This window comes from Battus philenor, unplaced genomic scaffold, assembly GCF_028537555.1.
Source record: "Battus philenor isolate CCGP_79_NKW_IND1 unplaced genomic scaffold, ilBatPhil1.0.hap1 SCAF_22, whole genome shotgun sequence".
Classification (NCBI taxonomy): Eukaryota; Metazoa; Arthropoda; class Insecta; order Lepidoptera; family Papilionidae; genus Battus; species Battus philenor.
The window spans coordinates 3,071,806-3,089,886 of record NW_027181685.1 but is presented as its reverse complement, the minus strand read 5'-3'; the positions used below and the strand labels follow the sequence as shown (position 1 = coordinate 3,089,886).

Sequence of the window (18,081 nt, the reverse complement as noted above, 5' to 3'; positions counted from 1 at the left end):
GTCATTATTTAGATATATACTAAATTTTACACAATTAGTCAACAATTATTTGGTATGTTTTTATTAAATTTATATATATGTGTGTGTAAATCTACAATTTTTGAGTTATCTGTTTACTTCATGTTATATATTATTAAAAAATAAACTAAACTTTTTTGAACTGTCTTTCAGTATGCCGTTTGTCAAAGTTGAAATGTCATATTCTGGGAATTGTGTACAATACGTGAAAATATTTGTTAAAAGCTGTTCAGTTACAGATAAATTGTTATTAAATAAATTATTGACACTGAAGTGTTTTATTTTCTCTTTTAATAATACGTAGAAAACTTCACATTGCTATTATGATTTTGGATAGTATAGATTAAATTGTATTTTGATATTGGATATAAACTTTCTGGAACACAAACACTTTTCTGTATGCAATGCATGATCTGAACCGTCATTGGTGCATCATTTTAGTAACAATTACAACTAAAACTGAATTAGTTGCTATTTATACTAGACATTAATATTTTAAGCGGGTGAAAGAACAAAATTATGTGAAACGTCAAAAATTGTAAAGTTGCGTTTGCTGCTTTTTTAAACTTACGGAGTAACAGTTTTTTCACAATGCAAACTAAAGCATTGGTTGAATACATCAGTTTCTGGGCATTTTAATAATAAAGGATAATTTTTTTAAAGGGAATAGTGTATATGTAATCAGTACCAATATTTTTTTTTCTTCTCGATTTAGTTTTCTCTCATATAAACCCATCTTAACTCCTTTATTATTAATCAATAAGATAGATACGTACTATCTATCATGTAAATATACTATAACAAATTTTGTGTAAAATTTTTCCTAAACATATACATACCTACAAACTTGTCATCTCTGCTCTACTCTAGACTGACTAGTAGAATGAATGAAAGAGAATAAATTTTAGTCATTAAGTTAACCATTACTTCAGGTGTATAAAGATTTTCTGATATAAGCTTGATAATACAGTTTGGAATGTTTTATGTAAATTGCGATCTATCTTAGTTTAATGTAGATATGGAAATTCTCGAAAATCTTGACCATTACGTAGATATAAATATTTATGTGTAATATTATTTGATTCCTTGAACATTGAATCTTAAGATTATACTATGTATAAAAATCTAGTTAAAATGACTAAACATTAAAATGTTGCCGATAAATAAATGCTGCTCTTTTAAGAGTAAATGAAATAAGTAGGAGCATTAGAAATTTTAAATTTGTCGTTGTTTCTTAATATTTCGTTTGCTGTAACCGTATCTACACAAAATCTAATAATATTGTAATAAATCTATTATTATTTTTATTTTGCATTATAGTCACTATTCTGATATTTCGTATAATTTGTTATTTAACTTTATTTGTAGTTTTCCCTATTAAGTTTTAGGCAATGTTGAAATAGAAGTATGGTAATACTAACACGTGAGCGTAGAAATAACGTGACTTTCTAATAGTGGCAACATTTTTAGTGATGGCCGTCAGTCGCTTGGAATGGATGTGAGTGACCGTTACTGAAAATTAGTGTGAAAAATTATCAAGTTTCATTCGATACGGTGGTTAAACGTGAATTACATTAAATTCTTTAACGTTCTGTGGACAATTGTGCATTTCGCTATATCTAAATTATTTGTGCGGTTTTATCAAAAGAATGTTTGTTGTGTCCTTTAAAGTAATAGGATAAAAGTGACCATTATATTGGATTACCGATTACTGTATACACAATCAAATAGATAACTACAGGTGAGTTTAACGTACAGCCTGCTTTCAGTTACTTTTATAAAGTTTATGTTAGGGCCTGTGCCACGAACGCCTGAGACTCGAGTTGTCGCTAACGCTCGCGAAAGATAACGGCCGATCTATGAAGATTGCGTTGATTCTGATAAGATAGCACGTATGAAATTTTTTAAATGTGCAAATTTTTCATTCAAATATCTGTATTTCTATTCCGACAAACTTCATGATTATAAATCACGGTTGTAGCCGAGAGAAGAGTTAATTTTCATGCTCTATTTATCGCTCAATGTTAAATAAATTTAGAAATATTTTGAATTAACTGTACCAGCGTAAGATTATATTTCTTCCACCGATCACAACGATAACATGGCTGGTTAATATTCATTGAGCAAACATTAACTACTAAATATATTTAAATACTAAATTTATACCAACTGCAATTATACTGGAATAATGTTTTTTTGTTTTATAATTAATTTAGGAATAAAATTTTAAGTCCATGAGTTATATTAATCACCATATTATCAAATCCTCTAAAATGCTTATGGTATATATATATATTTTTAATTATAATGACATTTTACTTTGTTAAATTTGATATACTGATAGTACGCTGGATGTGCCTTTAATAAAACTTAATCTAGACATTAGTTAATAGCTATTGCTTAATGAAATAGAATGTAAATTTTATTGTGTTGCAATATCTTACAGTGAGCTAGAAAAATCATTGCACATTAAGCATAATATAATTTTCCTAATTTCCCTGTGAAACCTTTTAGGAAATTGATCATTTGAAACAGGAGAGTTACATAATGGTTAACTACTGAAGTGAATGCATATTTCAATTATTTTATTGGAAATAAAAACAATTGTTTATTTTCAAACCATGTTATTTGCACACAATGCCTCATTTAAATAATAAACTGCTCACCTAGGGTTGCCTCCTTATAAACAAGTATTTGTGGGTTATATATTATAAATGTCGAAAAGTTATCTAAGTTCTTTGGAATTTTGATTGTGGACTTAAAAATTATGACTTTGAGACACTAAAAGATGTGCAGATTTAAATTATTTTGCTTTACCATTGCTAAATATTTAATATTTCTACTGTGATTGATAGCCCTGGATACTAACTAAGAGCATCCTTGAGTTTTGTAGTTTTATTCTATAATTATTAGCGATGAGGTAAACCTCGGATCTACAGTGAAATCACTACTTATAATTATGTGTTAAAATGTTAGTGAGGTATTACTAAGTGTTATACAGTGTATTTAATGGTAAGCTATTGTAAAATACAACTTCATAATTTTGTTATAACTTATATGTTCATCTAGCATCTATCAACAACTTTTATTATCAGTTATATGTTATGTTTCTTATTTGATTTGGCAAATGGTAGGCTGTATTTAGTTTTTATATATAGTGTTAAATTGTAAAAACTTTACATAATGGTTAATTATTAAATAATAGCATATAAAACTGTGTGATATTATAACAAGCACAAGGAATTGTGAATATATAAATATGTATAATTCCTTGGGCTTGTTAATTGCCTTCTTAGTAATAAAAATACATAAACAGCTACTAAAGTATGTACAAGATTATGACAGCCGAAATAAATGTAAATTAAAAAATAATTTTCCTGTAAATCACCTACTCATTTAAAAAAAATTGAACCAAAGAGTTAGAAACATTTTCTTTAAAAAAGTTGCTTCTGAAAGTAAAAAGAAGAAAAGTAACACAGAATGAATGTATCAACAACATTGTCAGTATGGCAGGAGATAACAAACTCGACCATGCTTCCAGTGGAGTAAAAAAAGCAATTATATCCAACAATTTCTATTTTATTTCTTTAACCTTTTGTATTTCCTGAGTATTTATATTTCAATCAGATAAATCAAATGCTGGGTAATAACCCTGAAATTTTCTGTAACTACAATATTAAATCTGCTCAAATGACAATTGGTATGCAAGTTTTTCAAACATTAATGATGTGATATGTGGAACTGGTTTAATATCATTTGCGGAATTAACACTGAACCTGTTTTAAAATTACATGTAAAATTCCGCTGCAATGATTCATAGAGACAAGTTGTTAAGAGTGACAAATACCTATTAATTTCCCCTATACTTTATTTGTTGTCACTTTTATGTTCTTCTGTAAATATTACTTTTTATACATATTTATAAAATAATAAATCATTACTGTAACACCTGATCATTTTAAAATTTCTTCATTCATTAAAAATATTTTATGAGAAATTATTTGATTTTCTACTTTAAATTAAATTATATCTTTACTTGTTAAATCTCATTTGTATAAGTAATTAAACTCTTATCTGTTACTAAAACACTGGTTGAAATATTAGTAATTAAGTAAGTGGGAAAGGTATTATTTTTAATTGCAAGTAATGCTTATGATTGAATTACTAGTTATTTCTTAAGTAAAATGACGTTCATAACCACAAATTGATTAATTAACATGATAGTTATTACTAATATGTCAAATTATTTTAATGCTTTCTCTCTATATCTGTAGATAAAAGTGTTTTAACAATTTTTCTGTTTTATATATACAACTGCAAGTTATTATCTTTACAACTTTTGTTCCTTTTTTTTTATAAAATAACACTTTTTCGACTTACACACTCAAAAAATAAGCCCCTATAGTCTGTTCACACAGAAATGTCAAATTCACAATGTTACCAGCATTTTTGTGCATTGTACCGATAATACTGGTTTGTTTATCCATAATTCTAATGTTATTCTGTTTACAAATTGATTTTGATAATATGTCAGTATTGTGTTTTTCATTTGAAAATTTTACTGAGACAATTATTGTTTCAATACAGAAAATGTAAATTTCACAGGAAAAACTTTGTATTGATTAATTTTAAAATACATATAAAATTATAAATTAATCTTGTAAATAAATAACTATACATTTTAAGGGTACTTTATTAAAATAACTATACTTGATTTTGTTTATATCAATTTTTAATAGTCGCACATGACTAATTAAGTATTATTAAAACCTGGCAACCCATGTAATGTCAGTTTTGTACGATTTAAAAAAAAAACTATAGGCTCGGGTTTTCTTACATTTTCGCATTCCAATGGTCACTCTAAATCTAGTCTTTTCTATGTTGCCTTTGTTGCAAACGTTCATTAAATTAATTGTTTCCCCGCGTGCCAGCAGCAATGGCATTTGACTGAGTAAAGCCGAGGAATTAACGGTATTCGGGGATTGCTTGCACCGGTTAACCGTGGCAAGGTCGCACGCCCTGTCACTTGTGTTTACACACAGGCGCACCGGTCAGCACACGCTCGACATTGAACGTTACACAGTTTACACAGAGTATATTTTTGTATGTACACCTGTATCAATCGCAACAATATGTTATATAGAAATGGCTATATTACTGCACAAGCGTGAAGTTAATGCAATTATGCGTGACTCGGCTTTGGCCCACTTTTTACGGATTATTAAAAAAAAAATTATACGTAAGCAAATTATTTCCTACACGCTATTCTCAAGATCACACCGATGCTCGTGTGCTCCATATGCAATTTTATGCAACTTGTACAGTTTAAAAGATTATGCACGAATTTTATTTACGACGTCGCTTCAAAATTCAAGTCATAATAGCGCTATTCTAGTAGGCAATTTACATGAGCTTTTGAATCGTCGACCACCGGCTCGGTTTCCTGATCTGAAACCCAAAAGTTGCTCTTTTTAAATGAAATTGAACAATTTTTGATATATGCAAAAGTGTAAATAAGTCAACAAAACAAATTCCACACATTTAGATCGACTAAAAACTGTTGAATGCTATAATAAAATTTATTTTACGACGTGCTTTTAATTTTAGATTTAAAAAAAGAATAGGAAGGTCTGTGGTACTTTATTATACAAACAGTAAAAGCTCCCTATTCGCGCCTCCTTCGTTCACGTTTTCACTATTCGCGGATCCAAAAAATGCGACCCGATTCCTATATTCGCGGCTAAAAGTTTCTTTATTCACGGATCCTTAATAATAAAAGGATTCCAATAGGTATCCAACCTTTGTAGATGCTGCCAAATGACTGATAAAAAAGTAAAATAGAACTTATAATAAATAAAAACTTCGTCAACAAATTCAGGAAATGATTGAATCGCATGATGAAGATTTGACTGAAACCGACTTAGAGGAAATGTTAAGTTCACATCCCATTGAAGAAGAGGCTTCAACAAGCACAGGAAACGTGACATTTAATTTGAAAAATCTTTTTGAATGTTGAAAATGGCAAATAGGTTTTGTGATTTCTTTATGAATCCGTCTATCGAACGAAGTCTTATTTTTAAAACGCAATTTGCTAATGCGACTGCTGCGTGTCAGTGTGAATTAAAGGAGCTTTTAAAAATTGCCATGCAAAAGAACATTATAAAATTCTAAAATATAATAATATCATTGTTTAAGTCTTAACCATACTGGAATAATTCACAAATTTCAATTTAATAAACTTTTTCACTTATTACATGATAATTACTTTTTTACATATGTATCTAATGTTACATTAACAGGTGATTTTGGAATAGAGGATATCCTTCATCAATGCATAAATTTAGTCGATTTCACTGGTAAAGAATATATGGCGATTTAGCGCGAACGAGCATTTCCATTCGCAATAAATCTGATGCGGCCCCTCCGCCACTGAACTAATGTGTTGCGGCCTTACAGGATTTCTCTTTAATTAAATAGAAAAAAGTGTATAAATGCTTGTCAAGAGATACTAACGATTATGTATCTCTAGTACAAGCTGGTTGGTTATGTGAAAAACTTTAAAGGGGTAACTTAAAATTGTTAAGTGTAGAAAATGTTTGGAAAAAACAGATATCTAATAAACGCACCTCGATCTTTTATATGTTGTTTTCTTAATGTAGATTTTGTAAAAATTTGGCTAGCATTCTTCACATAGCTGCAAACATAAGCACAACAGAGAATCATGATTATTTTCATCCTTTGAAATGGTTTAGATTATATATTCATAGTTTTTTTTTATAGACCACTTCCAAATATTTACTGGTGAAGCTACTACAGCTGCATTTCCTCCATATTCACAAAACTCTAATATAGAATATGCAAGTTTTTATCAGAAACAGTTGCGGAGTTTTTTAAAATATTATCTGCCTACATCGACATGTGAAGCCAAGCCAACGTTTTACTTCTTTATTATCGAAAGCAGAAAAGATTTTCGACTTTCTCGGCTTACGGCTTTAAACCCCAATTTTTGGTCGTAAATCTCCGTCGAGTCTCATAGACCACGGGAACAGGGGCTGCACACGACGTAGTGGCAGTTACAAAGCAATTTTTAACATATTAACTTATTTTTAATGTATAACCATTCCGTTAGATTAATTCATTTATAAAGATCGTAAAAAATAATGGAAATTTGTTTTATGTTTGGAATTAATTAGGAATGAAACGGTAATGTATTAGCTAATTTATCCGGTGTGGCCACAAAGTAAGCTTTTGCCGGAAGTATTGCTAAATATGAAACAGTTTCGTACATCGGACGTCCTTCGTGGGCAGTGGAAACGCGCCGGTTTCGCGGAAACTTGTAATGGAAACGCGCCGGAGCAGCTCTAGAATCGCCGGCAAATTGGATGAGCCGTTCACTGAACAGGATTTCCGATTTCGTGCGCCTATAGTTTGGGATGTTATGTTTTGAATTTATAAACGGGACTTGTTATTCCTTTACAAATTGTTTCAAAACAAACAGACTAATGGAAACTTAACCAAATTTCGTAATATTTGTTTCCTTAGCTTCTACATTGTGGATAAGCAACAAGTAAAGCAAATATAAAAAATAATAGAACATCCAATCTCGTAATGGTTTAGATTATTCTTTTATTCTTTTACTTCCTTGCCATTTAGAGTCTGTTATTTAGAGCTTCCAAAAAGAATTTTAATTTTATGTATGTAATACACTTTGTAAATTTTTGTGCATCTTTGTATGTTGTAGTAAAGACATGTACATAATCAGTTAATAAGAAAAAGTGTAGTTGCTCTGAAACACTTATCATCATAATTATTTCAGACGCAGTGCTTCCACTTTTGGACATCGATTTCTCCATAGATTTCCAATAATATCAGTAGAAAGCGACATTCTCATAACCCGTAACTTATTTTGTACCCTAGCCACCTTAGAGTAAGAAGATGATGGAAGAAAGGCGAAGAAACAAATAAGGTATAAAAGAGCAAAACGAAAGATATTGTGAAGGACGAAAGTAAAGAATGGAAGATATTGTGACGCGTGAAAGAGAGTGATTAATAAAGAAAATACTGAACAAATTATTGAATAATAAAGTCCCTGATCCCAATAAGTTAGGGGTGCGAGAGGCCCCCAATAGCGGGGGCCATTTAAAAAAAAAACTTATGTTGTAACTTGTTTTATAATCTTACTAATTATTAATAAGTATATTGCTTCAAGCCCAAAAAATTTTAAAACTCACATTTTGGTAGATTCTCACCGTGAAACTGCTTTCGTTCCAAACGCACTGCTGTAAAGTATTCACTCATCTAATTGTAGTCTCGGAGTTGATTAGACTGAAAAGGAAACGTTAGTCACGGGACGTTGTGTCCGCCCGTTGTCACACAAGTAGATTACATGAATTCAGGATATGCCTAATGGACTTTTAATTTTGTCGCCGTTGTCTTACTTTGTGTACAGATTTGATGCTGAAACAAAGACGATATTAATACTCGAGGATAAATAAAACTAAGTACATTAAATGTATTAATTCAAGATGCTTTATGAGCCACCCGGAAACTTTAAACATTCACCACACGTTCGGTGAAACATGGCGCGGGTAGTTCTTATAGGCCAGGGGTGGCCAAGTACTTTGGCGGACGGAGCCATTATTCGAAATTTGAAAATTTTGCGAGCCGCAATTAGATACACATTTTAAAAATGAAAAAGGGTATATTTTTTTTACAGAAATTATATAATCAAGAGTACAAAATATGTGTTTAATGTAGATAATAAAAATTGACAAAGATAATTATTTCAGATGCCGATTAATTAATTCTGATCGATATTTTGAATTCACTAACTGTATGGTAGAAAAAAAATATACGAGGACTTTCTTTAGATTTCTAATACAAATTTAAATATTGAATTATTTCGACAATCTATCGGAGTTAAAAACATTCGTTCAAAGAGCCGCATGTGGCTCGCGAGCCGCAGGTTGACCACCCCTGCTATAGACGAATAGAATTATACTGTCACTAGATGAGTAAAGCCGGTATTGCAATTATCTGTTTATGGGGGCCCTTGCGGAATTGAATTGCAAATGTATAGCCGAGAAGAAATATCGTTTTGTAATATTTTCTTATGACGCGCTTCTGCGTTCCAGACAGAATGCACTTCATTTCACGATAGCCACGCTATAATTATTTAAAAAAAAATATTTATATTGTCAATGTATAGAGTAGATACAACTATGGTATATTTATATACTTAATACGTTTCTTTGTATGCAATCTATTTTATTGAATGCATTCTCTGCTCTTTTGTATATTTTTAAATTGGTACGCAGTATAATATCTCTTGAAGGATTAACTTCTTCTATGTACTGTATCCAATGTTTTGTTTGTAATTTTCTCATCATCATCATCTTAACTGACAGACGCCAACTGCGAGGCATATGTCTACCCCAAAGATCGCGACAATGTCACCGACATTGTCAATGTCACAGTTGTTTATATTGTAATTTTCTACTCGTATATAATAAAAATGTCAAAAACGGCCACGTAAAACAAAGTACGAAAATAAGGCTTTATTATTAAAAATAAAAAGTTCTAAGAAGAATAGATTTCGAATAGATTTGTATATAAATACATTATAATAGAACGTATGTTCTTGTGATTCGCATGGTCAAAGGATTTGTTAATTCGAATACCAATTGTTTTAACTAAAGACAGGTGTCCTTTACAGAAGGCAAAGGTTTTAAATTTAAAATACGTCTGAGTTGTTAAAATCTTATGTTCCAATAGGTAGGTCAATGAGCACTAAATTGTACTGAGTAGAGATTACAGATTACAGGCAGTTGAGTCTCTACGTCGTCCTATTACATTATGACTATTAACAGTTGAAGTTAATGCTCTTTCCCAAAATAAAGGTTTCAATAGATACAGTGCGCGCCCACACCTTCGCTATTTTAATGTAAAAGTTTTTAGCGCATAAATTCAACTTTTAATCCTCCTTGCGTCGTTCTCCTTAATTCTGAAGATCATGTACTCGTTTCCTTGACTTCCGCCATATGATATCATGCTACCGCGCCCGACTTGTCCACTTTGGCACCACTATATACAGTGTCATATAGGTGGTGTAGCATGTAGTTTTTTTTATTAATTCTAATTTGTAACGCTAGTGTTTTTAGTGGCACGCGTGGGGTGAATATGATCTATCATTGATGTATCGGGCTTCAATCTCGTGCTTTTTCGGCATGCTCTTTGCCAACAACTAGCTGTTGATAATATGCCCAAAATAATTAAGAACTTACTCAAGGCAGATGATGGAAGGAGACTAGTAAACATTTTCAGTGGCTTATGAAATGCAAAACCTCCTAAAGGTTAAGTTATAATCAAGGGTTAGCACTTACGTCATAAAGTAAAAACTGTATTTAACATATTATTGCTAGTAGGAAATATTTTTTAGTGAACATTTTTAATAGCTCCAAACTATCCAGACCTTTAATCTCTGTTACCTCCCAAAGCCATGATGAGGCAATATCCATATTATCTGTGTTACGGGCATACGCCGAGAAACTATCTGCTTTTGGCTACTATAATATATGTTTGTAAAATAAAACACTAGGTCGTCCCTTGGTCGTCGTTCATTAAAACCTGTTTTATATTTCGCGTGCCGGCTCGCTTGGAATTTACTTGTAGAATATTTTTTGTTCGCGTCTTTGTTCAGCTGCGCGGGGATCGTAAACGTGAGTTTATTTTGATGTCGTCTTTAACAAGTATTTTTGTGTATTTGTATTAAGTTTATATCTTGACTTATTAAGTGCTTTCTTGAAGACCATTCCTTTAAAATCTGTTATGTTATGGAGTTAAAAGAAAATAAAATTTTGAATATTACTCGTACCGAAATTTGTATCTAATACTGTGTGCTGTAATTATTAGCCGATTTTAAGAGCTATGTATTTTTTTCTACTGAAACTGAATGGAATGCTATTAAGAGCTTTAGCGCGATATTTGTGAAGAAAAAGTTTATTTGAAACAAAATAGTACGTATGAATAAGCAAATAAAACAGATACGAAGCATTTAAAACTATGTCCTTTACTTTCTACTTCAGCAAGTTCAGAAAAATGTTATGAGGAAGTTTCATTACAATGACAAGCGTCATCTCGTAGATTAATGCGAAGTTCTACATTTGTACGCTAGTCCTTGACCAGAAAGATACAGAATGTTTTTATTTCTATTTTTGTTCTCTTTTTTAAAATATACGAAACCCAAATATTAGATGACATTTCGATACTCATTCGAAAGTATTATTTTTTTACTTCTCCTTATTAACCCCTCTCGCAGATCGTATTCCATAAAGTCTATTATTGAGTGAAAATCTCATATATATATATACACGTCCATCCAACTCTTTTAAACGGTAGATACGTTCCTTAAAGAAGCGTGCAAAAATAATCATATGAATATGTGACATGTTGTAAATTTAAGCCAAGGTAGTCGAGTGGTAGAGGACTGAGACTTGTGATCGTAGGTCGCGGATTCGATTCCCGGGATATAATTTTATAATTTATACTTTGTTCCTTAATTTTGAAGGAGTACCACAGCTCACACACAAATTTTAAGACAATAGGCAACAGCGTCTCAGCAATTATGGTCTACCCCCATAGATATATTTTTGGTTGAGGCTTTTGCGTCTGTGCGCAGAAACGACGATGACGATGGTAAATTTGGGGACAAATTCAACAACTTTTAAAAATCTTATGAGATGAGAAAACATAAAGCGTGCAAGTAAGTGATAATGAAAGCCTTGTTACAGAAGTATTTATGAAATGTAAATATTTCATTTTTATTACATAAATATTAAAATGAATGTACAGTGAAAATTTATTTCATAAGTATACAACATTAAAATCAATATTGCTACTTTTAATCGCTACGTGATAAAAAACGTACACGTTGGATGAAGTCAAAAAAGAGTTTGATGTAAATAAAATATGTTTGACAGCAAGCACAGAGTGTGACAATTCGCATGCGTAGCATATGCGCAGCGCGTGAGTAACGCACTGATAGCGCCATGTTAACTTACCTGCGCAGTGGTGTTGTGTGTGTAATGACTTTACAAACATAACATGCAATTAAATTAAACGCGTTTCAATTTATTTATATTTAAAATTTTAAAATGAAGAGTTATTTTGAATTCCGTGTTATATTTAATGTAGTTTTCCTTAAATCAACATTTATTTGTCACTATGTTGTGAAGAAGTAGGTTTTTTTTTTAACATTGAATGTACAGTTTAATTGTAAACGTTTATATAAACAAATACATACGTATGCACGCATTGTTACCAGCTTTGTAACATATTATGTATAATAATGCATACATTCTTAAAAAAAATTTTTTTTTTTTTTGCTGATTGGAGCGCGTTTGGATTTCATTATAAGAGATCTCAACGTGTTTCTAGTTTAGATCAATTTGTGTTCGTTTGGCATTCTTCACCTTCCACTGTAAATGATTCTAAATGGATCATAATGTGGCTAAATTAAAAAAATAAATATGTACTCTTATTCAGTAACAAACAGATGGGGTCTAAAAGGTTTTCGCTGTGGCGATCACGTGTCGGTAGAATTGAGTGAGTTTTTTAAATTAATTCTAATTTGTATCGCTAGTAATATATATATATATATATATATATATATATATATATATATATATATATAAATATTCTACACAAGTGTAACATTCTGGAATATTAATTTTCGTTGAAATGCGAAATAAAGTTTCTATGGGGTGAAAAAAATGGAAAAATTGCGTGGAAAATGAATTCTGTCGAGTGAATAAAAACACCTGACGTCAAATGTTTGCCAGATAGGGAGCTCATATTCATTTGACGCAAAAAAAAAAGAAAATGACATATACTAGATGACATCATCAAGTGAAACAAACTATATGGTTTATAAAACAATACATTGTAAATAAAATCACGTGTCTTGCAGCGTATGAATTGGAATATTTTATTTGCAAAAAAAAATATTAAAAAACGTATTTTACTAAGACACTAAAATAATAAAAATTGTTCATTCTTTAATTCTTTTTATTTATTTACATTAACTGTGATAGGCAAATAACTCTCAACAGTACGTAGTCTTTCGGAGGACCACACTAGTACTTAATAAACATGGAAATAGAAGTAGTATTTCTGAATACGTAATACGTAACATGGACAATCCAGTAAGGGGAGACGTAGTACTTTCCCTGTGCAGTGCATTGATCCTCGCTTAAGCTAGTTTCAAGTTACAGCGACGCTGCCTTCTTGGCATTTAGCGGGGAGTTGTGATGACGTAACAGATATCAAATCATAACCAGCAGACGGTAATTTTATTTGAAGTTACCGTCTTTTTGTTATTTAATTTGTTATACCTATATAGTCAAGTCTTTCGTTTTGAAAAATAATTAAAAAACGTTATACGTATAAAACGATTTCAAAATTCGGATTACCATATATAAAAATTAATTATTGTTTTCTATCTGTCCTTGCGGACTTTGTACTAGACAAAAGCTAGAATTTATTGGTCTGACTTATTCCAATAGAATAAAAAATTATGTATGATTGGAAATGTTACAGTTTGATTCAAAATGGTGTAACAGCTGTAAAGATTTTTAATGACAAATGAACCAATCAATTTGTTTCCAATTTTTTATATGTTTTCTTACATATACATTGATATATAAGTTTTGTGGTAAGTGTATACTGTCTAGTATAAGAATCTAAGATGGTCGAGTAAGATATGAATAGAAGAAATAAGTTTAAATTTGTACTGGATTTGTTCTGGTCGAAACGTTGCGTTTGTTTTATTTTTGTTGGGAACGTTCGAGATTGGAGCTATTTGTATATCGCACACCCCAAGGATGCGCAAGGCCGCCGGCTCGCGTATTGCAGTGCGCGATTTCCACATTTCGTATCCGTTGCTTTTATCGTACGCTCGCACACGCCGTTTAACAATGAATCGTGTGAAAATAGACTCTTTGTCGTCGTGTATAGTTTCTATTTCTGTCCGGCCATACTTCTGAGGTATGTTAATGGCCTCGGAGCCGGTATTATAAACACGTTGCGTTGTGCGTTCGACAATCTGACAAGAATTATGCTGAATGAGCGTACAAAAAAAGATTAATCATATGTTTAGTGGTATGAGGGAGTCATGGGATTCTTTTTATTTGTCGACTGGTTTGTATTTTTTATCGCTGGACTTTCAAAGTATAAGCGTTATTTGGATAAGTTTTCTTTGAGCTTTAGCTATACAATTCATCGTTAACTGTCATGTATTAAAGGTTTATAGACACCCTGAATTGGTAAAAGTTTTGTACAGGTTATGTACCTCAATGGCTGTCAATTAATGTATGGGATACAGTATCCAAAAATCAATTTCAGAAATAATAAATAATGAAATGCATACGAAGCATTTTCAAAATATGATTACTACCGATTATAATTAATAATTGTTTATACCATCTGTTCCGGTAGATTTTGTACTTTTTCTACAGGTTCTACAGAAGTTACTGACCTGTGTCATTCCAATTGACTGTTTTACAGGTTTTACCTGTAATAACCTATCACCCTGTATGTTAGGTTTATTTATCATTGTTACTTTTTTGCAACTGTTGTATATACGCGAAGCATGTTTCTCCTTAAGTGATAAGACGATTAGGGTCTTCAACAGGTGTATTTACAAAGATTTTAATTTAAATCCTGTATAACACCCTGTACGCGATCATTGTATATTGGGACTTGAAATGGTGCATCTATACTGTATCATTGTACTGTATTGTCGGGAATGAGTTAGTACATGCACAATTTGTTTTATTGGCCAGACACGAGGTGAGGATACTATATTGCAACACACTTGAAAGCGTTACGCAAATTCAACATCTCCGGAAATTAATTTTAATTTTAATTGGCTTGTGCGAAACGACCTTTTATCAAATCTAATTAGTGCAGGAGAAGGTAGCGTCTGCTCCGTGACCTCGCGCTAGGGCCTCGCTTTCCCTCCGCACTACTACGGCATCCTCCTAATGAGGGTAGTGGTAGATAAACGTCTTACGTGATTTAATCAATTTTAAAATGTCTGTTATTTTATTAACTAGCAGATTAATTGGTTTTAAATCATTTATCGTGGCGATCTTTGAGGGAGATACCTTGCAGAAGACAGAATCCTAAAGAAACAATATATATTTGTTATACATACATAGACACAATTATTATTTTGTAATTTTATTTCGCAATCGCAGCAAGATTTGCATGTACCACTCTACAATTGAATTTGTTTCAAAAACTATAGAGAGGTTTTTTTTTTCTTTGCGGTTTTCGGAAATTTGCAATGAACGAAGATTACTGGATTTGCTTCTAAATCATTAATAAATTTTTTATTAGGTGCTTTTAATAAAACTGTAATACTGTCCACTTCAGTACAATGTTTTATAAGAATTTGAATTAGAAATTTCAGCCTAACATTACGTTTGCGGTGGCATAATCTATTTCGTCCGGTAGATTTCGTTGCATTAGTTTTGATTTAACCCATATGGGATTTGCTAAAAAAACTAAATTATAGTAAAGCTATTTAGTTTATATATATATTTAAATATATTATTTAATAATATATATTATTTAATTCACGAAACACGATATCTAGCGCAGCATTTAGGTTGCGTTTGCAGAATAAACTATCACTGGCGGTGGATTTCTTTGTTACAAGTCTTTCATGCTGTTATTTGTGAACTCCGTATATGTGAACTTTCATATAGTATATGTTCCATTTATATACTTTAAACCTATATTATTACTTTGTTGTCACCTTATAATATGCACCGTTAAAATTTTATGTCGTTAAAAACGTCAAGTGGTGTTAAGTAGGTTCTTCTAGAACCGCTGACTCGACGAGAGGGCTTCGGTGCGGACCCGATTAATTATATCTTTATCACAAATAAATAGTAAATTTTAAATATAAGCTTTCGGTTTGTTTTAAGAATGTTAGAAATTACAAACAAAATGTTCTAATAGTCAGTGGCCAAACTCCGTTGCTTTTAAAAGATTTTATAGAGACTGTGCAGCTGTAGAGGCAAGTCATATAAAAAAACACGCCCCATTGTGTTTTTTGTCTCAGCTGCACAAAAAAAATCTCGTTCATTTTAGTATCTTATGTTATAGTGTTGATTTTAAATCGTTGCTGCAATCCAAAACGAAGTTTGAAGTACTAACTAAAATACTCTCCGAAAGTGTTTATGATGACAGGTAAAGAAACAAAGCGTATATGGTATAAATTGCATCACGTGAGTTTTAGAAATTTTGTATGCGTAAAAAGTTTCCTTGAATATCAAGATTTGAATAATTCGATTTTTTTTAGAAGTGTTTGTTTGCGTATAAAGTTTCTTTGTATTTTAAGGTTTAAATAATTAAATGAAATAAAATATAAAAAAACTGTCGTTACAATTCCTGTAAACTATCACGCGATAAATTATAACATTTTTGGCATATTAACGAATTGCTCTTATTACTGTATTCTTCTTCTTCTTCCTCCTTCCCTTTTCCCTTTATTTGGGGTCGGGTCTCCTTATCAATTTGCGCCAGGCCTCTCTATTCTGAGTTGTTCCTGCATCAAGTTGAAGGGTTTCCAGTTCCTTTCTGATATTAGACCACCACGTAGCTTTTGGACGCCCTCTCCCTCTTGGGAATTCTGGGAGGCTTAAGGCAGTTTTTACCACGTGGTTATCTGGTTTCCGTTGAATGTGGCCATACCATCGTAATCTTTTTTCCTGTAATTTGCTGGGGATCGGATTTGATACTGTATTATTATACAAATTACCTTGTAATATTGATCACAAGGAAAAATCTGACTAAGCTTTTTGAATCATATTTTAAGTTAAAGGACGCCATTATTAAGGAAATTACTTTCATTCTATAAATGAATTCTTCGGGCATTGTTTCTTGATATACAGAAGTGTATAATAGGAAGCAAAAGAACATATAAGTGATATGAAGCCTAAATAAAGTGAATAGTGATATGAAGAAATAAATGAATACATTTCGGAATTTTACACAAACCGACAATTGCGCTGAACGGGAAAAAAAAATCATTTCACTCTTCTATATATGGCCTAAAATCTTTCTTGGTGGAAAAAGCTATGCTGTTTACTTATAACATAAATATTTAAAATACCTTGCGCTGTGAACGTTCGTTTGAAATGCACACCAGCATCTTTCTTGTGAAAACAGCGCGCGTTTTCAGTTTATAAAGAACATCATGTTATTTAAGATATTTACGCAATTTAACGAAAACTAACAAGTTTATGTATCTTTTATTGTAGAAGCTGGAGTTTTGATACAATTGTAGGGTCCGATTTCTCGAATTTACTTTTATTAATGTTATAAATACTTAATACACTTAGTTTGATACATTTGTAGGGTGCGATTTCTTGAATTTACTTTTATTAATGTTATTATATAACCATACCATGGTTATATTAGGACCTTGAATACCTTGCTTAGGTACTGTCGGTATCGGTGACCATTTTTTGGTAGCTATGAGCCACCTAGCTAAGATATTAAATACAACCGGCCATATATAACCTCTTTATTATTTCATTGCTACATAGCCAACGAAAATAATTTATTAATATACGTAAAAATCTAATTTTTTCTATTAATTTGATACCAGCTACCTCTTAATTGTATGTTTTATGTCCTCCAAAAACTTGAACATATTTTTGCATTACTCTTTATATATAAGGATATTTATATATTATTAAATAAGCCTTTACTGAAATACCTGATTACCTGAGGATACCTATGAAAGATGAATTAATTAAATAATACCAGAGATACGAATAAAGATTAAACTAGCATTGCAACTAATTAGCCAAGGATCTGCTTGTTGAGCAACACTTAACCTCGCCTAAAAACATTCTAAATAATTTACCTTATATGTATGTATAAGATATGAAATAATGATTTGAAAGCCTAGTAAGAGAATTGGTGAACTCTTGAATTGTATAAATCTGATAATAGCTAGATGGGCGATTGAAAATGAAGATAAGTCTA

General features: G+C 31.3%; 1 protein-coding gene across 2 annotated transcripts in view; it reads left to right on the top strand.

The window, feature by feature from the left end:
* The first annotated feature begins 1,499 nt into the window (after positions 1–1,499).
* The window catches only part of Synd (protein kinase C and casein kinase substrate in neurons protein Synd), a 161,777-nt gene continuing 145,195 nt past the window's right edge, over positions 1,500–18,081 (top strand). For both annotated transcript variants that reach the window (XM_068766939.1, XM_068766938.1), the window contains exon 1: positions 1,500–1,759. The gene's annotated coding sequence lies outside the window, so the exon portion shown is untranslated. The remainder of the gene's footprint in view (positions 1,760–18,081) is intronic.